Source organism: Schistocerca cancellata, chromosome 2 (assembly GCF_023864275.1).
Source record: "Schistocerca cancellata isolate TAMUIC-IGC-003103 chromosome 2, iqSchCanc2.1, whole genome shotgun sequence".
NCBI classification, from domain to species: Eukaryota; Metazoa; Arthropoda; class Insecta; order Orthoptera; family Acrididae; genus Schistocerca; species Schistocerca cancellata.
This window is the reverse complement of record NC_064627.1, coordinates 46,091,453-46,113,830: the sequence shown is the minus strand read 5'-3', so window position 1 is coordinate 46,113,830 and position 22,378 is coordinate 46,091,453.

Below are 22,378 nucleotides of genomic sequence, written 5' to 3'. Positions count from 1 at the left end.
GCTCACGCCCCAACATCGTGCAGCCCGCCTCCGGTGGTGTCGCGACAGGCGTGAATGGAGGGACGAATGGAGACGTGTCGTCTTCAGCGATGAGAGTCGCTTCTGCCTTGGTGCCAATGATGGTCGTATGCGTGTTTGGCGCCGTGCAGGTGAGCGCCACAATCAGGACTGCATACGACCGAGGCACACAGGGCCAACACCCGGCATCATGGTGTGGGGAGCGATCTCCTACACTGGCCGTACACCACTGGTGATCGTCGAGGGGACACTGAATAGTGCACGGTACATCCAAACCGTCATCGAACCCATCGTTCTACCATTCCTAGACCGGCAAGGGAACTTGCTGTTCCAACAGGACAATGCACGTCCGCATGTATCCCGTGCCACCCAACGTGCTCTAGAATGTGTAAGTCAACTACCCTGGCCAGCAAGACCTCCGGATCTGTCCCCCATTGAGCATGTTTGGGACTGGATGAAGCGTCGTCTCACGCGGTCTGCTCGTCCAGCACGAACGCTGGTCCAACTGAGGCGCCAGGTGGAAATGGCATGGCAAGCCGTTCCACAGGACTACATCCAGCATCTCTACGATCGTCTCCATGGGAGAATAGCAGCCTGCATTGCTGCGAAAGGTGGATATACACTGTACTAGTGCCGACATTGTGCATGCTCTGTTGCCTGTGTCTATGTGCCTGTGGTTCTGTCAGTGTGATCATGTGATGTATCTGACCCCAGGAATGTGTCAATAAAGTTTCCCCTTTCTGGGACAATGAATTCACGGTGTTCTTATTTCAATTTCCAGGAGTGTATTTTAATCAACTCTATTACCGGAACCCACTACTATCAAACCTAATTCAAAGTCCACACTTTTAACTCTTAGACGTTTAGTTTCTTTCAGTGTCTGTAAAAATTTTACTATGTTACCTAAGTTCAGTTACTGCAGTAGAAGGATTTAAAAACTAATACTAGTTACCACGAATTTTGTACTCTGCTAAGAAAGAAAGTGCTTATATTATTAATACTAAACCACTACTAATAGCAAAATCAGGAAAAAACAAAAATTCAAGCTTACACTTGAACACTCAACGAAACTAAACACAGCGAAGCGGATGTTTCCGAAAGTTTATTCATCCTTTGTTTCTCGAGAAACAGCACGAGACACCGTTGAAAAGTACTAAATTTAGTAACATAATACAGTGCACAGACAAGTTTGTCAGTACTTTAGAACCACTACAGCTGCGACTGCACGCCGCGAAGTGTAAACACACTCACTCTACTCTGCAACGTCCCCACAAAGCTATCTCTCACGTCAGAACCCGTCATGAAGCGTACAGCATCCTCCGAGCTACACGCGTTAGTGATAGTAATAATATTCAAACATCAAAGAAATTTCAAATGCTTTTGCTAACGTACGTCAACACTGAAATTGTTTACAATAAAACAAACACTACCTTAAAGAAATTCAGTCCGCTGGGACTACCTCGATACGACAAGCTATTTGCTTTTTCTGTAGTAAGAAAGGACCAGAGTGTTTGCCAGAAAAAGCTCAGATCGGAAACACAAAACCATTCCAGGCCCTTTGCCTTGCGCCGGAATCGGACTCAAACCAAGGATACTCAGGCTCGCGAAACTTCGCCCATGGAAATTCATGTCGTTCATTCCACTCCGCCCTGTGCCACTCTCTCTAACAGTGACTGTGTTCGTGCCACAAATAGTGTGCGTCGACATCGCCGGAACTCCCGTCAAGTCGCAAGTGATTCTGTACCAGTGTCAGTTCACGTTCCACGAGAAGGTCGCTCTTGTCGTCAGCAGGACAATAAACTTTTTGTAGACTTGGACATTAACAGCAAAGTGATACCATTCCAGCTCGATACCGGAGCTGCAGTTTCACTGATCAATCAAGACACAAACTGCTGGGCACACCTCCGTTGCGTGCCGCACATGTTACGTTAACTAGCTGTTCAGGTCAAGAAATTCCTGTGTTAGGACAGTGCAGAATTCTTACAACATACAAAGGACAAACAAAACTTGTGTCATTTTACGTCCTTCTTTCTTCTTCTGCAGTGAACTTGTTTTGTTTCGATTCATTTCAGTTGTTTAACTTGTCTATAGTAAATCAGGGTCTCTCAGTGAACCAGACTGTGTCTTCAGACAGTGCTTCTCGTCTATGTGATGAATTTGCAGACATTTTTGCACCGGGCCTCGGTTGCGCTAAGAAATATAAAACATATTTGGAACTGAAAGTAAACGCGCAACCGAAATTTTTCAGAGCGCGCAATGTTCCCCACGCATTGCGTGATAAGGTTGCAAAAACATTACACGATTTGGAGTCACAAGGAGTAATTGAACGTGTGCAGGCTTCTCTTGGGCATCACCCTTAGTAATTTTGCCAAAACCTTCGGGAAAATTTAGACTTTGTGTGGTATTCAAGGCAACAGTGAATCCACAACTAGTGATTGCAGCTTTTCCTTTACCCCGCCCGGCAGATCTTTTCGACAAACTGTGCCCGGGCAAATATTTTTCGAAGTTGGACCTAGCAGATGCGTACTTGCAAATACCGGTGGACGAAGAATCCCAGCGCGTTTTGGTGGTTAACACGCATCTTGGTTTGTATCAATTCAAACGACTGCCATTTGGGTGTGCATCCGCGCCTGCATTGTTTCAGCAATATCTACAAACTGGTTGTGCGTCGGTCCCTCCTGCAGAAAACTATCTGGACGATATTGTGATCTCCGGAAAGACGGAAGAAGAACATTTAGCCACTCTCAGAACATTATTACAGGTCTTGCGGCATAATGGCCTTCGCTTACGGAAGGACAAATGTGTGTTTTTTGCTCGTGACATGCCATACCTGGGCCATGTACTCAATGCCCAAGGCATATATCCCAGTCCCACGCACCTCCGTGCCATACAAGACTTGCCTTTGCCGCAGAATTTGAAGCACCTACAGAGTGTGCTGGGAAAAATCAACAATTATCACAGATACGTGCCGCATGCCTCTTCCATTTCAGCTCCGCTTCATCGCTTACGCCGTAAAGGTGTTCCATTCGTCTGGACGACAGAATACGAACGCGCCTTTCGCCGGTTGAAATCAGCGTTGCTTTCCAGTACTTGCCTTACGCCATTCGATCCCCGGAAGCCCCTTTTGTTGATGGTGGATGCATCGGATTTCGGGATCGGTACTGTGCTTGCGCACAATGATGGCTCGCACGATCGCCCTATTGCCTTAGCGTCCAAATTGTTATCGTCTGGGCAGAGAAATTATTCACAGATCGAGAAAGAAGCATTGACTCTCGTATTTGGTGTTACAAAGTTTCATGACTTCTTGTATGGTCGTCACTCTACCATAATCACAGACCACAAACCTTTGACTTCAAGTTTTCATCCGAACAAGTCTGTATCTCCACGTACAGCGCAGAAATTCATTCGCTGGTCTATTTTCCTCTCGCAGTACCGCTACGATATCTTGTATCGGTCCACTGCTAAGCACGGAAACGCCAATGCGTTGTCCCGTTTGCCTGTTGCTGAGGATAGGGCATTCGATTCCTCCGAACTTGCTTGCATGTTCATTGATTCGGAAACCGATGACGTGGTCGAATCGTTTCCGATTGATTTTCATCGTGTAGCTACAACCACAACTGCCGACCGTGTCCTTGCTACCGTTCTACGTTATGTTGCTACGCAATGGCCCTTGTCAAAGTGACGGATCGGGAACCCGTTTGTTCGCCGCTTTTTTGCTTACAAGGAGAGACTTTTTGTTCGCCTTGGTGTTTTGCTGTTGCGTTCTGATAATGATCAGTCCAGGGTCGTGGTACCACGTTCATTACAGTCCTCTGTCTCAAAGCTTTTCCACCAGGGACATTGGGGTATAGTGAGAACGAAACAACATGCTCGTCAGCACTGTACTTGGTTCGGAATCGATGCCGCGATTATGAATATGTGCTCTTCTTGCATGGAGTGTGCCGAACAATAATCAGCACCACCGCGGAAATTCTTTGCATGGCCAAAAGCCACTTTCCCTTGGCAATGCTTACACATCGATTTTGCTGGTCCATTCTGGAATGCTCGATGGTTGGTTGTGATAGATTCATTCAGTAATTTTCCTTTTGTTGTCCAGATATCTTCCACGACATCACTGCCACCATCCAAGCGTTATCTGCTACCTTTTGCATTGCAGGTCTTCCACAGACAATTGTTTCCGTCAATGGCCCACAATTCATGTCCACAGAATTTCAGTCATTCTGCAAGGCCAATGGTATTCAACAACTGACATCCGCGCCGTTTTCGCCACAGTCCAACGGTGCCGCTGAACGTTTGGTCAGGACTTTCAAGTCACCGATGTTGAAGTTGAAAGAGTCGCATCCTCGGGAGGAGGCGTTATTGCTCTTTTTGTCCTCGTATCGCTCTCATCCCCGAGATGGTCACTCACTGGCTGAGTTGTTCCACGGTCGCCATCATCGGACCTTGATGTCTTTGCTACATGCGCCGCATCTGATTCCTGTGCAGTGGCAGACACCTGCTTTTGCCCCAGACGACGTTGTTTACTACCGCCACTATCGAGGTTCACGGCGTTGGCTCGAAGGGCGCATTCTTCGCTGCCTCGGACGCGCTATGTATCTGGTTTTGGGGGCCTCTGGTGAGGTACGCCGGCATCTCAACCAGCTGCGCCTCTGTCGTCGCACGGGATCTGCCGCTCGCCGTCTGCTTTCAGCGACGGTGCCGTCCGGTCAGCGCCCTGGGGACCCATCTGCTGGCTCGCCTCAGCCCCAGGTGTTACCGACGCTGCCTTCCATTTTGCCCCATGGCGCCGCGCCGTCGCAGTGGACGCGACGCTGCAGCAGTCTGGCGCCTTCCTGGGTCAGGCGCCGCCGATCGCTCCCCGGAACCAGTTGTCCTTCGACATAGAACTCTTGCCCGCTCCTGAACATATGCCTTCTTCGCCCGACGGGTGCCCCGGCCCAATGGAGGTCGACCCTTCGGCCTCTTCTGTCTCTCTACGGGCGCATACACTGCATGTTTGCGTGCACCCTGGAGTAGGTTTTCAGGCGTTCCCTAGATCCCCGCGGTATGAATCGCAGGGTGCGGGTGGCACAGCCTCGCCTGTTGTTGGGATCCCCACCTCGTCGCATACGTCAACATGGGGTCCTCCCCACGGAGGGCGGAAGCCTTATACTACAACCGTACGCCGATTTGCAGGGGAGGAATGTGGTGTCACCGCCAGACACCACACTTGCTAGGTGGTAGCCTTTAAATCGGCCGCGGTCCGTTAGTATAGGTCGGACCCGCGTGTCGCCACTATCAGTGATTGCACACCGAGCACAGCAGGTCTAGTCTAGAGAGACTCCCTAGCACTCGCCCCAGTTGTACAACCGACTTTGCTAGCGATGGTTCACTGACAAAATACGCTCTCACTTGCCGAGACGATAATTAGCATAGCCTTCAGCTACGTCATTTGCTACGACCTAGCAAGGCGCCATTACCAGTTACGATTGATACTGTAATCATGTACCGTCAAGAGCGACGCTCATCATTAATGGATTAAAGTTAAGTATTCCACAAGCAACGTCCGTTTTTCTAAAGTCTAATTTCCTTGTCCTGTTCCAGACCTCACGCCAGCCTGCGTGAGCTAAAACGCGTGCATTTCGGCCTCCTGTAGTAACACGGTGTTGGCTCTTCTGCTAACACAACAAATACCTTCTTGGTACTGACGCTAGACACTAGAACGATCTACAGTTGATAGAGTCGTTGATTTAGATAGAATGCTTCAAACTCTGTACGTCTAGAGTTTCATCGTGCGTAAAAACCACAAGTTTTTTGTCCTTCTTATCTATTACATCACAACGCTTTCAGATCTACTACTATACACCAATAAGGAGTGCTAACGTCCTCGACATGGGAGCATCTGGAAGAATCTTGTGCACTTTTGTCAGTACCGTAAGCGAGATTGGTGCGGAACATTAGTTATGGGCCCGGGCCTGTCTATTCCTTCACAGCACGCGGAATGTAGCGGTCTACTTCCGGTCAGCTGCATGTTAAATCAGTGACAGTGCTGCAGGAAGGGTCGGTTAAAGACAATATGAGGACATCTTTCAGTCTCTAACTTTATCCTACGAATGTGGGAATGCTCTGTGACCTACATCTGTATAAGGGAAGATCGTAAATTGCGCACTATGAACGAAGTGCTAGAAATATGTAGATCGCTGTCTGGTATACTTCGGTGTAAATGTTTGAGAACTAACAACGAATATATTTACCTACATTTGGAATCAAGTATGTGGTCCTTGCAAAGTAGTGGAGGGGCAGTTTAGTCATGATACAGAAATTGCGATGCATGCTGCCGCGTCATTGGTCAATGTTGAAATTACAATAAAATTGCAACATCTTGTCGACGTCTCTGGCGCTCATACTGAACACATTGTGTAGGTGTCGGTTAGTAATAAAATGGAGATTGTGCCACTCCACTTGTTTGACCTTTATGCCCATGTCCAATTTCTAATCCGTTACGTACAGAAACAATTCCATACGTCTTTCTTGCATTCACTGCCGCAGATTTGCACCTGGTGGCCAAACCTAGAACTGATTTTTTCCAGCGTTATCCGGTTCCGTATTATCTCATTAGAATATACACTCCTGGAAATTGAAATAAGAACACCGTGAATTCATTGTCCCAGGAAGGGGAAAGTTTAATGACACATTCCTGGGGTCAGATACATCACATGATCACACTGACAGAACCACAGGCACATAGCCACAGGCAACAGAGCATGCACAATGTCGGCACTAGTACAGTGTATATCCACCTTTCGCAGCAATGCAGGCTGCTATTCTCCCATGGAGACGATCGTAGAGATGCTGGATGTAGTCCTGTGGAACGGCTTGCCATGCCATTTCCACCTGGCGCCTCAGTTGGACCAGCGTTCGTGCTGGACGTGCAGACCGCGTGAGACGACGCTTCATCCAGTCCCAAACATGCTCAATGGGGGACAGATTCGGAGATCTTGCTGGCCAGGGTAGTTGACTTACACCTTCTAGAGCACGTTGGGTGGCACGGGATACATGCGGACGTGCATTGTCCTGTTGGAACAGCAAGTTCCCTTGCCGGTCTAGGAATGGTAGAACGATGGGTTCGATGACGGTTTGGATGTACCGTGCACTATTCAGTGTCCCCTCGACGATCACCAGTGGTGTACGGCCAGTGTAGGAGATCGCTCCCCACACCATGATGCCGGGTGTTGGCCCTGTGTGCCTCGGTCGTATGCAGTCCTGATTGTGGCGCTCACCTGCACGGCGCCAAACACGCATACGACCATCATTGGCACCAAGGCAGAAGCGACTCTCATCGCTGAAGACGACACGTCTCCATTCGTCCCTCCATTCACGCCTGTCGCGACACCACTGGAGGCGGGCTGCACGATGTTGGGGCGTGAGCGGAAGACGGCCTAACGGTGTGCGGGACCGTAGCCCAGCTTCATGGAGACGGTTGCGAATGGTCCTCGCCGATACCCCAGGAGCAACAGTGTCCCTAATTTGCTGGGAAGTGGCGGTGCGGTCCCCTACGGCACTGCATAGGATCCTACGGTCTTGGCGTGCATCCGTGCGTCGCTGCGGTCCGGTCCCAGGTCGACGGGCACGTGCACCTTCCGCCGACGACTGGCGACAACATCGATGTACTGTGGAGACCTCACGCCCCACGTGTTGAGCAATTCGGCGGTACGTCCACCCGGCCTCCCGCATGCCCACTATACGCCCTCGCTCAAAGTCCGTCAACTGCACATACGGTTCACGTCCACGCTGTCGCGGCATGCTACCAGTGTTAAAGACTGCGATGGAGCTCCGTATGCCACGGCAAACTGGCTGACACTGACGGCGGCGGTGCACAAATGCTGCGCAGCTAGCGCCTTTCGACGGCCAACAACGCGGTTCCTGGTGTGTCCGCTGTGCCGTGCGTGTGATCATTGCTTGTACAGCCCTCTCGCAGTGTCCGGAGCAAGTATGGTGGGTCTGACACACCGGTGTCAATGTGTTCTTTTTTCCATTTCCAGGAGTGTATTTCAAGTTTCGCTGCCCTACGGTAATTACACCCCACACTGGACCGCTGCGACTAACTTCACTTTGATTTGCTCCCAGTACTTCGTTTCGTTATGAGACACAATACACCAACTACACAAAAATGACTACGTCAGTTGTTGCATGTTGTACCTGAACTGCTTCCACACATTCCTCACACATTTTCATTTGTGTCAAACATATTGGGATAACGGAAACAACAAAAAGAATCTAGCAATTTCATGGTTGGAATCCCTTGTTCCTCTTATTAAGAAATACATATCTGCCAAAATTCATCAACTACACTAGTTAATTACGAGTATTTTTTCCTCGTATCGTGATGAAACATAACATGTAACTGTAGTAATTCAGCTGCCTCACAATCATTTCTTTGACGCTGCATTTTGTAAAACCAAAGGAGAACTAACTGGATTGTAGGTTTTTTTTTTGCCTTCTAATTCATATGTACCCCCTTCAGGAAATCTACAGTTCTTCGAACCATGAGCAGAAGCCACTTTTCTTCAAATGTCCTAAGTGCTGTTACACAATGAGCACCACAGAGAAGGCTTTCGCGATTTCCCTCCGTCCTTCATAGTACACTCCTGGAAATGGAAAAAAGAACACATTGACACCGGTGTGTCAGACCCACCATACTTGCTCCGGACACTGCGAGAGGGCTGTACAAGCAATGATCACACGCACGGCACAGCGGACACACCAGGAACCGCGGTGTTGGCCGTCGAATGGCGCTAGCTGCGCAGCATTTGTGCACCGCCGCCGTCAGTGTCAGCCAGTTTGCCGTGGCATACGGAGCTCCATCGCAGTCTTTAACACTGGTAGCATGCCGCGACAGCGTGGACGTGAACCGTATGTCCAGTTGACGGACTTTGAGCGAGGGCGTATAGTGGGCATGCGGGAGGCCGGGTGGACGTACCGCCGAATTGCTCAACACGTGGGGCGTGAGGTCTCCACAGTACATCGATGTTGTCGCCAGTGGTCAGCGGAAGGTGCACGTGCCCGTCGACCTGGGACCGGACCGCAGCGACGCACGGATGCACGCCAAGACCGTAGGATCCTACGCAGTGCCGTAGGGGACCGCACCGCCACTTCCCAGCAAATTAGGGACACTGTTGCTCCTGGGGTATCGGCGAGGACCATTCGCAACCGTCTCCATGAAGCTGGGCTATGGTCCCGCACACCGTTAGGCCGTCTTCCGCTCACGCCCCAACATCGTGCAGCCCGCCTCCAGTGGTGTCGCGACAGGCGTGAATGGAGGGACGAATGGAGACGTGTCGTGTTCGGCGACGAGAGTCGCTTCTGCCTTGGTGCCAATGATGGTCGTATGCGTGTTTGGCGCCGTGCAGGTGAGCGCCACAATCAGGACTGCATACGACCGAGGCACACAGGGCCAACACCCGGCATCATGGTGTGGGGAGCGATCTGCTACACTGGCCGTACACCACTGGTGATCGTCGAGGGGACACTGAATAGTGCACGGTACATCCAAACCGTCATCGAATCCATCGTTCTACCATTCCTAGACCGGCAAGGGAACTTGCTGTTCCAACAGGACAATGCACGTCCGCATGTATCCCGTGCCACCCAACGTGCTCTAGAAGGTGTAAGTCAACTACCCTGGCCAGCAAGATCTCCGGATCTGTCCCCCATTGAGCATGTTTGGGACTGGATGAAGCGTCGTCTCACGCGGTCTGCTCGTCCAGCACGAACGCTGGTCCAACTGAGGCGCCAGGTGGAAATGGCATGGCAAGCCGGTCCACAGGACTACATCCAGCATCTCTACGATCGTCTCCATGGGAGAATAGCAGCCTGCATTGCTGCAAAAGGTGGATATACACTGTACTAGTGCCGACATTGTGCATGCTCTGTTGCCTGTGTCTATGTGCCTGTGGTTCTGTCAGTGTGATCATGTGATGTATCTGACCCCAGGAATGTGTCAATAAAGTTTCCCCTTCCTGGGACAATGAATTCACAGTGTTCTTATTTCAATTTCCAGGAGTGTATTTACTTCGGTCAGCTTAACGTCCGGGAATTCAGTTATAAATTCAGGGTGTCTATGACCCGGGACAACCGGGAGATCCGGGAATAACCCGGGAATTTTTTCATCCGGGAGGAAACCGAGAAAAACCCGGGAATCTTTTAGAATTCCGAGAATTTTTCGTTGTTTAAGTTTTCAGTTAATTTTTTGTAACTCTGACTGGTAAGAACCGATACTCTAACAAAGGATATTACTCTATCCCGCTAGTGCAGAATAATACTGCAGCATTAAAACATGAACGAGAGAAAAAAACGAAAATAAAGCTTAAATTGGAAAGGAAATGCGTTCGTCCTCTGTTAGAATATTGCTGCGCGGTGTGGAATCCTTACCAGGTGTGATTCACGGAGGACATCGAAAGTGTGCAAAAAAGGGCAGCTCGTTTTGTATTATCACGTAGTAGGGGAAAGGGTGTGGCAGATATGATACGCGAATTGGGATGGAAGTCATTACAGCAAAGACGTTTTTCGTCGCGGCGAGATCTATTTACGAAATTTCAGTCACCAACTTTCTCTTCCGAATGCGAAAATATTTTGTTGAGCCCAACCTACATAGGTAGGAATGATCATCAAAATAAAATAAGAGAAATCAGAGCTCGAACAGAAAGGTTTAGGTGTTCGTTTTTCCCGCGCGCTGTTCGGGAGTGGAATGGTAGAGAGATAGTACGATTGTGGTTCGACGAACCCTCTGCCAAGCACTTAAATGTGAATTGCAGAGTAGTCATGTAGATGTAGATGTAGATATAAAATAACAGTGCTCGTACAAGCGTCTGCCAACAGCAGATTGTGTCAAAGGCTTTTTAGTACCTTCTCCCGCTTCTGGCTAAAGAAATGAGGCTGTTGGCTGTGTAAGTAGCAGTAGCAGCAACCAGCCACATGGTACGCGGAAAAATTTTACTGGCGCGTCCAATCTGTCAGACTCACGCGTGCGCAGCAGGCCCGTATCTAGTGGGGGGTGAGGGCAAACCGGGGTATCTGGACCGGGTGGAAATTTCGGGGGGAGGGGGGGCAAATTCATATTCTGGAGGGGAAAATCCTTGTTTCACAAAGCACCTAGCATCCAGCGCACGTCGGTCTATCTATTACTCATATGATTTTGAAACACACACCTGCTGGTATGGCGGCGGTGGTGGAAAGTGAGTTTGTGAATTCCGTAAATAAATGCTCGGTAAACGAAGAAAAGTGTTCGTCTTGCAATAATTTCGGTTTGTATTGTGATTGGTGAACCATGGACCTTGCCGTTGGTGGGGAGGCTTGCGTGCCTCAGCGATACAGATGGCCGTACCGTAGGTGCAACCACAACGGAGGGGTATCTGTTGAGAGGCCAGACAAACATGTGGTTCCTGAAGAGGGGCAGCAGCCTTTTCAGTAGTTGCAGGGGCAACAGTCTGGATGATTGACTGATCTGGCCTTGTAACATTAACCAAAACGGCCTTGCTGTGCTGGTACTGCGAACGGCTGAAAGCAAGGGGAAACTACAGCCGTAATTTTTCCCGAGGACATGCAGCTCTACTGTATGATTAAATGATGATGGCGTCCTCTTGGGTAAAATATTCCGGAGGTAAAATAGTCCCCCATTCGGATCTCCGGGCGGGGACTACTCAAGAGGACGTCGTTATCAGGAGAACGAAAACTGGCGTTCTACGGATCGGAGCGTGGAATGTCAGATCACTTAATCGGGCAGGTAGGTTAGAAAATTTAAAAAGGGAGATGGATAGGTTAAAGCTAGATATAGTGGGAATTAGTGAAGTTCGGTGGCAGGAGGAACTAGACTTTTGGTCAGGTGATTACAGGGTTATAAATACAAAATCAAATAGGGGTAATGCAGGAGTAGGTTTAATAATGAATAAAAAAATAGGAGTGCGGGTTAGCTACTACAAACAGCATAGGGAACGCATTATTGTGGCCAAGATAGACACAAAGCCCATGCCTACTACAGTAGTACAAGTTTATATGCCAACTACCTCTGCAGATGATGAAGAAATAGATGAAATGTATGACGAGATAAAAGAAATTATTCAGGTAGTGAAGGGAGACGAAAATTTAATAGTGATGGGTGACTGGAATTCGTCAGTAGGAAAAGGGAGAGAAGGAAACATAGTAGGTGAATATGGATTGGGGGGAAGGAATGAAAGAGGAAGCCGCCTTGTAGAATTTTGCACAGAGCATAAGTTAATCATAGCTAACACTTGGTTCAAGAATCATGAAAGGAGGCTGTATACATGGAAGAAGCCTGGAGATACTGACAGGTTTCAGATAGATTATATAATGGTAAGACAGAGATTTAGGAACCAGGTTTTAAATTGTAAGACATTTCCTGGGGCAGATGTAGATTCTGACCACAATCTATTGGTTATGAACTGCAGATTGAAACTGAAGAAACGGCAAAAAGGTGGGAATTTAAAGAGATGGGACTTGGATAAACTGAAAGAACCAGAGGTTGTAGAGAGTTTCAGGGAGAGCATTAGGGAACAACTGACAGGAATGGGGGAAAGAAATACAGTAGAAGAAGAATGGGTAGCTCTGAGGGAGGGAGTGGTGAAGGCAGCAGACGATCAAGTAGGTAAAAAGACGTGGGCTAATAGAAATCCTTGGGTAACAGAAGAAATATTGAATTTAATTGATGAAAGGAGAAAATATAAAAATGCAGTAAATGAACAGACAAAAAGGAATACAAACGTCTCAAAAATGAAATCGACAGGAAATGCAAAATGGCTAAGCAGGGATGGCTAGAGGACAAATGTAAGGATGTAGAGTCTTGTCTCACTAGGGGTAAGATAGATACTGCCTACAGGAAAATTAAAGAGACCTTTGGAGAGAAGAGAACCACTTGTATGAATATCAAGAGCTCAGATGGCAACCCAGTTCTAAGCAAAGAAGGGAAAGCAGAAAGGTGGAAGGAATATATAGAGGGGTTATACAAGGGCGATGTACTTGAGGACAATATTATGGAAATGGAAGAGGATGTAGATGAAGATGAAATGGGAGATAAGATACTGCGTGAAGAGTTTGACAGAGCACTGAAAGACCTGAGTCAAAACAAGGCCCCGGGAGTAGACAACATTCCATTAGAACTACTGATGGCCTCAGGAGAGCCAGTCATGACAAAACTCTACCATCTGGTGAGCACGATGTATGAGACAGGCGAAATACCCTCAGACTTTAAGAAGAATATAATAATTCCAATCCCAAAGAAAGCAGGTGTTGACAGATGTGAAAGTTACCGAACTATCAGTTTAATAAGTCACAGCTGCAAAATACTAACGCGAATTCTTTACAGACGAATGGAAAAACTGGTAGAAGCCGACCTCGGGGAAGATCAGTTTGGATTCCGTAGAAATGTTGGAACACGTGAGGCAATACTGACCTTACGACTTATCTTGGAAGAAAGATTAAGAAAAGGCAAACCTACGTTTCTAGCATTTGTAGACTTAGAGAAAGCTTTTGACAATGTTGACTGGAATACTCTCTTTCAAATTCTGAAGGTGGCAGGGGTAAAATACAGGGAGCGAAAGGCTATTTACAATTTGTACAGAAACCAGATGGCAGTTATAAGAGTCGAGGGGCATGAAAGGGAAGCAGTGGTTGGGAAAGGAGTGAGACAGGGTTGTAGCCTCTCCCCGATGTTATTCAATCTGTATATTGAGCAAGCAGTAAAGGAAACAAAAGAAAAATTCGGAGTAGGTATTAAAATTCATGGAGAAGAAGTAAAAACTTTGAGGTTCGCCGATGACATTGTAATTCTGTCAGAGACAGCAAAGGACTTGCAAGAGCAGTTGAACGGAATGGACAGTGTCTTGAAAGGAGGATATAAGATGAACATCAACGAAAGCAAAACGAGGGTAATGGAATGTAGTCAAATTAAGTCGGGTGATGCTGAGGGAATTAGATTAGGAAATGAGACACTTAAAGTAGTAAAGGAGTTTTGCTATTTAGGGAGTAAAATAACCGATGATGGTCGAAGTAGAGAGGATATAAAATGTAGACTGGCAATGGCAAGGAAAGTGTTTCTCAAGAAGAGAAATTTGTTAACATCGAGTATAGATTTAGGTGTCAGGAAGTCGTTTCTGAAAGTATTTGTATGGAGTGTAGCCATGTATGGAAGTGAGACGTGGACGATAACTAGTTTGGACAAGAAGAGAATAGAAGCTTTCGAAATGTGGTGCTACAGAAGAATGCTGAAGATAAGGTGGGTAGATCACGTAACTAATGAGGAGGTATTTAATAGGATTGGGGAGAAGAGATGTTTGTGGCACAGCTTGACTAGAAGAAGGGATCGGTTGGTAGGACATGTTCTGAGGCATCGAGGGATCACAAATTTAGCATTGGAGGGCAGCGTGGAGGGTAAAAATCGTAGAGGGAGACCAAGAGATCAATACACTAAGCAGATTCAGAAGGATGTAGGTTGCAGTAGGTACTGGGAGATGAAGAAGCTTGCACAGGATAGGGTAGCATGGAGAGCTGCATCAAACCAGTCTCAGGACTGAAGACCACAACAACAACATTGTGATCAGCTATGTGTGGCGTGCTATATTTGTCGCAAAAGTAGTAGAAAGAAGCACTTTTAAAGCAGAAAAATGTGATAGAAAAATTGCGTGTGCGACTAGCTCGTCAATTCATGAAGTTCCGCCGGTTTCGAATGTATGCCATTGTCAGAAGCGTGCTGTAAAAGGTATAATGTGCGTGAATTGCAAAACTGTGTACCATTTTATCTGTGTAAACATCAATCCCAATCTAAAGACATGGCTTTGTTCGCAATGTATCAATGCAAATCTTTCTCTCAGTATACACAAAAGTGACAGTAAAGACGACATAATTGCAGTGCTTTTAAGTGATATGTGCGCTCGCTTTTCATAACAGATGTGAGGAAGTAGAGAAGGAAAACAGCCAACGTAAGAAACGCTTATACAATGATGAGCCTCTAAAAACTCGATCTCCAGACTATTTAAGTTGTACTGTCTGTGAGAACTTACATTCAGATGCAAACACCGCAGCTGTAGAAAAATCTGAAGTGAACAATTTAGCACAAGAAGAGTGTAAGAAGTCGCAGATGTTTGGTAAAAGTGAAGAAATAGTTATTTACTCTGACAGTCATCGACGAAATCTCTCAGAAATATTTCGTTATGAACTCGTTGTGAAAGCATGTGGTTTTGTTAAACCTGGGGCACCCATGAAGGAAGTTATCAAAAGTATCGACCAGGAATATTTAGAAAACAAAAACAGAAGTATTGTGTTGATTGGGGGAGTCAATGATGTTTATAGAAATGAACTAGCATCTGCTATCGGTAACCTGAAGCAAGTTTTACATTCTGCAAGAGAGTGCATCGTAATTGTAACTGGAATACCTCACACACACGATCTGATGACTACTTCCAGCGTAAATTTCGAAACTGAAAAGGCAAACAGGCAGTTCCACAAGATCTGCAAAATGTACACAAATGCACATTTTCTTAGTGTGGACTTTTTTCAAAGGTGCAACTACACAAAACATGGAATGCATCTGAACAGAAGTGGCGAAAGGTTACTCAGTGAAAAAATTGTATGTACACTAGAAAGACTCAGTTTGCAAGATAACAGTCTTCACAATACAGCCATCCCAATGATGTATCCAAAAACAGTCGAGCAGCTATCAGTATCAGTTGATTACCACTTCAAAAGCAATTGTACTATAAATACAACTCCTGCTAACATGCCAAAAGAGAGAACAATAACAGGAGCAGTAGGTCTACCTGAAAAGATGAAGTCAACAAAAGCTACATTAACAGGAGCTTCAGTCCCAGCGATGACAGAATCACCCAGGCAGCCAATAGTATCACCAGCAACCACAAATGAGAAAACAACTACAACAGATAGAATGGTGTCTAGTAGAAGATATGTCGTGCCGCCTTCCCATTTCAATGATTTTTTATACGCAGGCCTGAAGAAGAAAAAGCTAATACCCTAAACAGTGTCAAATGTTTACTACCACATGACTTTAGGCAGACTCCTCTGGAATCTCAGTCAAGAATTAACAGCACTGACAAAATAAAGAAGGTAGTATTATCAATTTTTCATCAAAATGTGAGGAGCCTCCCTAACAAAATAGACCAATTGCTTATCAACATTAATGAGAAAGACTGTATAAATAATGCCCAGATGTTGTGCTTCAATGAGCACCATGTTACTAGCAACTGCATCATGCCCTTTTTACCAAGTTACAACTTAGCAACCCAATACTGTAGAGTAAATAAAGAAATGGAGGGAGTGGCAATATATGTCAAGGAAAATTTTGACTACAAAGTAATTGACATTACAAAATACTGTATGGACAAATATTTTGAAGCATGTGCTACTGAAATAAAAACTAATCTCAATTCATTAATAGTCCTGGCTGTTTACAGGGCACCATCAGGAAATATAAAAATGTTTTTTAGTCTCATGGACCTGGTATTGTCAGTTTTATTTTCAAAAACAAAGGATATTGTAGCCTTAGGTGATTTTAATGTAGACTGTCTGACTGATAATAACAATAGAAGTAACTTCCAGAATGTGATGTCCACTTATAATGTGAATTCAGTAATCAATTTTCCCACTAGAATCACACCAGATTCCCAAACTATGATAGACAATGTATTTTTAAAAGTAAGTAGATACCAGAACGTTAATGTAAACCAAGTTATAAATGGTCTCACAGACCATGATGGTCAATTAATCACTCTTTACAGTGTTAACCCTCTTGTTAAACTATCTCCCCAGTGGAAACGTATAAGAATAATGAACAAAGAGGCAAAAGAATCCTTCAACTGTAAGTTGTAGCTAATGGACTGGTCCTTTATTTACAACATTTATAATGCTAATGACAAATTTAACTATTTTATAAATGATTTTTCTGCCCTTTTCGAAGAATCCTTTCCAAAGAAATGGGTCAAAAATATTAATCCAAATTCCGTAAGTAAGCCTTGGATCACAGAAGGTATTAAACAGTCATGCAGAACTAAGACAGGAATTTATGCTAAAATCAGGACAACTAATGATGCACAAAAATGGAATCATTATAGATTGTACTGCAAAATTTTAAAGAAAGTAATACAGAAGTCAAAAGCTCTTTTCTATAAGGAGAAAATAGATAAATCTAAGAATAAAATGAAAACAATTTGGAGCTTTATAAAAAGTGAGACAAAGACAAAAACAAGCGACACAGATGACCTAAAACTCAGGCATGGGGGTAACTTCATAGAAAATCAAAATAGTGTGGCTGAAATTTTTAACAAGCATTTCCTGTCAGTAACCCAACAAATGGTTGTAGGCCCTCTGTTGAGGAAGCTGTGACTTTATGTCAGGATGCATACTCCAACATCATACCAGAAATGTACATTAATCCTATCACTGTAGGGGAAATTCAAACAGTCATCTGGTCTTTAAAGTGTAAGAACTCTGCAGGAGTAGATAATGTATCCAATAATTTATTGAAATTTTCATGTGAATAGATTAGTGATATTCTGTGCCATATTTTTGATGCTTCAACAAGGCATTTTTCCTGAAAGACTCAAGTATGCCATTGTGAAGCCCCTACACAAGAAGGGTGATAGAGCTGAGCTCACTAACTACCGCCCTATTTCACCGTTAACAGCCTTCTCCAAAATTCTAGAAAAATTAATACAAAATAAAATTACTGAACACCTCATAATGAACAGACTTATCAACAAGAGTCAGTTTGGCTTTCAAAGGGGCTGTTCAACTGAGGATGCAGTGTATGCACTTCCAAATGAAGTACTTGAATGTCTGAATCAAAAAATGATAGGAATTGGTGTTTTCTGCAACTTATCAAAGGCATTTGATTGTGTAGATCACCACATTCTCATGCAGAAAGCCAAACTACTTGGAATGAGGGGTGTCGCAGGTAACTGGCTGCAATCTTATCTTCAGGAAAGAAAACAGAAAGTAATTTTAAACAGTTCAGATGAGTCAAGGGATACCTCCGCTCAGTCTGAATGGACTTTTATTAGTTGTGGTGTGCCTCAAGGCTCAATTCTGGGGCCACTGCTGTTTTTGATGTTTATAAATGACTTACCATTGTGTGCAAGCCTCCCTTGCAAATTTACTCTTTTTTGCTGACGATACCACCATCTTCATGAGTGGAAATTCAGATGTTAATTTCGAGGAGTCAGTTAACAACATACTCTCTGAAGTGATTAACTGGTTCAGTGCTAATGGTCTCTCTCTAAACTCAAGTAAGACAAATTTTATCCAGTTCCATACAAAAACAAAAAAAAGTGAGAGAAATAAATGTAACATGTGGAAATCAACCAATAGAAAGAATGGATGTGACTAAATTTCTTGGAGTACATACTGATAGCAAAATGAACTGGTCCTTCCATATACAACAGACCCTAAAAAATTGAGCTCGGCTATGTATGCTATCAGAATGATGTCTTCCATTGGAGATGTAACCACTATGAAGTCCGCATACTATGGGTATTTTCACTCCATTATGTGTTACGGAATTATCTTCTGGGGAAATTTAGCTTTGGCAAAGAAAATTTTTGTGGCCCAGAAAAGGGCTATTAGAATTATGTGCAGAGTACCCCCTAGGACACCATGCCGTAACCTTTTCAAAAAGCTGCAAATATTGACCACTGTATCGCAGTACATACATTCGCTGATGTGTTTTGTAATTAAGAACCTTGCACAATTTCCATCAAATAAAAACTATCACAAATATAATACAGGAGGGAAAGAAAATCCTCATTGTGAACTTAAGAACCTGACAGTTGCTCAGAGAGGTGTCAAATGGTCAGGAACAAAAATTTTTAACCATCTCCCTGACGAGATAAAATGTTTAAGAGAAAAAGAATCTCTTTTTAAGGCAAAACTAAAGGAATAATTGTTAAATATGTCTGTTTATACATTAGAAGAGTTTTATGATGCAAAAAGGGAAATATCATTTAGATAGAATTATCCATCTTGTTAACAAAGAAATGTGCTTGTAATTTTTCTCCAAATTAAAGCATGAAATTTTGTATTAACACTCAAAGAAATCTGCTGTTATATGTACAATATCTGTTTTTCCTCTAAACTTTGTATTAACTATATGCAGTTATGTAGAAATTTTTTATACAGGGTGATTCAAAAAGAATACCACAACTTTAAAAATATGTATTTAATGAAAGAAACATAATATAACCTTCTGTTATACATCATTACAAAGAGTATTTAAAAAGGTTTTTTTTTTCACTCAAAAACAAGTTCAGAGATGTTCAATATGGCCCCCTCGAGACACTCGAGCAATATCAACCCGATACTCCAACTCGTTCCACACTCTCTGTAGCATATCAGGCGTAACAGTTTGGATAGCTGCTGTTATTTCTCGTTTCAAATCATCAATGGTGGCTGGGAGAGGTGGCCGAAACAGCATATCCTTAACATACCCCCATAAGAAAAAATCGCAGGGGGTAAGATCAGGGCTTCTTGGAGGCCAGTGATGAAGTGCTCTGTCACAGGCTGCCTGGCGGCTGATCCATCGCCTCGGGTAGTTGACGTTCAGGTAGTTACGGACAGATAAGTGCCAATGTGGTGGCGCTCCATCCTGCTGAAATATGAATTGTTGTGCTTCTTGTTAGAGCTGAGGGAACAGCCAATTCTCTAACATCTCCAGATACTGTAGTCCAGTTACAGTAGCACCTTCGAAGAAAAAGGGACCAAAAACTTTATTGGCTGAAATGGCACAGAAAACGTTCACCTTAGGCGAGTCACGTTCATACTGAGTTGTTTCCCGCGGATTCTCAGTGCCCCATTTACAGACATTGTTACGGTTGATTTTCCCGTTAGTGTGGAAAGTTGCTTCATCACTAAACACAATCTTTGAAACGAAAGATTCATCTGCTTCCATTTGAGCAAGGATAAAATCACAGAAATCGATTCTTTTAATCTTATCAGCTGCAGACAGTGCTTGAACCAATTTCAGATGATAAGGTTTCATAACTAAACTTTTTCGTATGACTCTCCATACAGTTGACTGTGGAATTTGCAGCTCTCTGCTAGCTCTACGAGTCGATTTTCCTGGGCTGCGAACAAATGCTTGCTGGATGCGTGCTACATTATCATCACTCGTTCTCGGCCGTCCAGAACAGAACTTTTCCCTTTGCACAAACACCCATTCTCTGTAAACTGTTTATACCAACGTTTAATACACCACCTATCAGGAGGTTTAACACCATACTTCGTTCGAAATGCACGCTGAACAACTGTCGTCGATTCACTTCTGCCATACTCAATAACACAAAAAGCTTTCTGTTGAGCGGTCGCCATCTTAGCATCAACTGACGCTGACGCCTAGTCAACAGCGCCTCAAGCAAACAAATGTACAACTAAACGAAACTTTATAGCTCCCTTAATTCGCCGACAGATAGTGCTTAGCTCTGCCTTTTGTCGTTGCAGAGTTTTAAATTCCTAAAGTTGTGGTATTCTTTTTGAATCACCCTGTATATTTAATGAAGACTGTTTTTTATCATTTTGTATGTTTGTTGTTTTGTATGTTTGACTCGTTACACATCTCATGTGTCGTGCTCACAATACGAGATCTACGGAACATTAAATAAATAAAAGAACACATTCTAATTGATTTCTGAATGAATTAGTTGATTTTTGAATGTGTGCATATTGTACGTGATGTCTCTACAGACTGCAGACAAAACGGGACGGGGCTATACGAGCTGAGTGGAATAAAATCGAACCGGAAAATGCCAACTGCTGCTTGTTTATGTGGTTGATTCGGTTTGCCAATGTTCAGCATTCTTATAATCACTAGCGAAATCCATAGATTCAGACTACCAGAGTGGAAATAAACGACTAACAGGAATAACAGGTAAGAAAGATTACGTATTATCTTCTCGGTTTATCTAAGAAAGTGAAATTTTGACAAAATTTTTGGCCAGATCGTTAGACTAGACAGGGCCAGTTGCAGTTCCCAGCTAGCAGCCGCTTAAGTTCCATTCTGGAAGTAGCTCGGGAAACGCATTGTATGAAGTCGTAATAACGCATAACCGGTGAATAATCGCTGGATAACTAAACCGGTGATTGTGGCAGGGTTAGTAAAGTTAATTGGAGAATGAGTTTTGACAGTGGTGAGAATAGTTACAGAATTAGCGATGACAAGACTGTTTGTTAGAACGAGGAAGGAGAAGAAACAGGGACATCACACAAATTATGGAAGAATATGACGATTCCAAATTTATACAAAAATTTCGTCCTACTACTTTTCGGTCTCGTGCATGAGAAACTGGAGAGCGTGAATGAAATATCAAACTATTTCCTAACGTAAAGCTTTTTGCTTGTAGTAGGCCAAATAGGTATTTCGTATTGGTACTTCGTTAATTTATTGTCGTATTATAAAAATGGTCATTATTGCCAAAACAGTGTCGCTTATTGGTGTGTGTTACAATTGCTGCAATATTAGAAAGGCCTATTTTGTTTTATCCGGAACACAGTGACAAAATAGACGTAATCAGATCGAGAAACCACACCAGACTTGGGTACTAATTGTATTAAATGCATTTTCAGTATTAGACAACGACGTTTACATTTTTGATGTAGTAGAAAGTTCGACGAACTTTGATAAGGTAGGGGAAGGTGGGGGAATTACACACATGTGGGTAATCCCACGCAGGCTGATTTATGCAGTTTGAATGGCGCAAGCTGTTCCCAGTTGGCGCTACACCCTGCCGGCAGGAGTTACAACTACTATGCAGCTTACGCCAGCCATTTTCCAGTGACATTGTTGGAGCAGTGAAGTAGTGTTTATTTTCGGCGTGTCTCATGTAATTTTGGTGAGCTGTATTTTGCAAGGTAAGTGCTACTATAAGTTGCTCTAATGTATTTCTTGCATATCAACTACTAATCCTAGATGAAACCTTTCATTGTAGATTTGTCCCGCTATCTGAATTAGGTGCCGAGTTATGCTTAGGTTAGTCATCGAACTTACAGTGGGGTAATGTCACGCAGCTGTTGTTGTGCATGGTATTTCCCCTTGCAGGTTATATTTTCGATACTAACGAGTGTTTTTTTTAAATTTCAGATGGGTAGATATTATAAATGAAAAACCCAGAAAGTAAACTGGACGCAACAGGAACTATGTAAGGCTCTTGATGCCATCAATTCTGGAAGAAAAATAAGAGAAGTATCAAGAGCTTTCGGGATTCATGAAGCTACTCTGCGAACGAGAATGAACGTTAAAAATACCAAGGGTCCAAAACTTGGAAGAAACCCAACATTTTCGACAGAATAGGAAAATGAGATTAGGGATCAT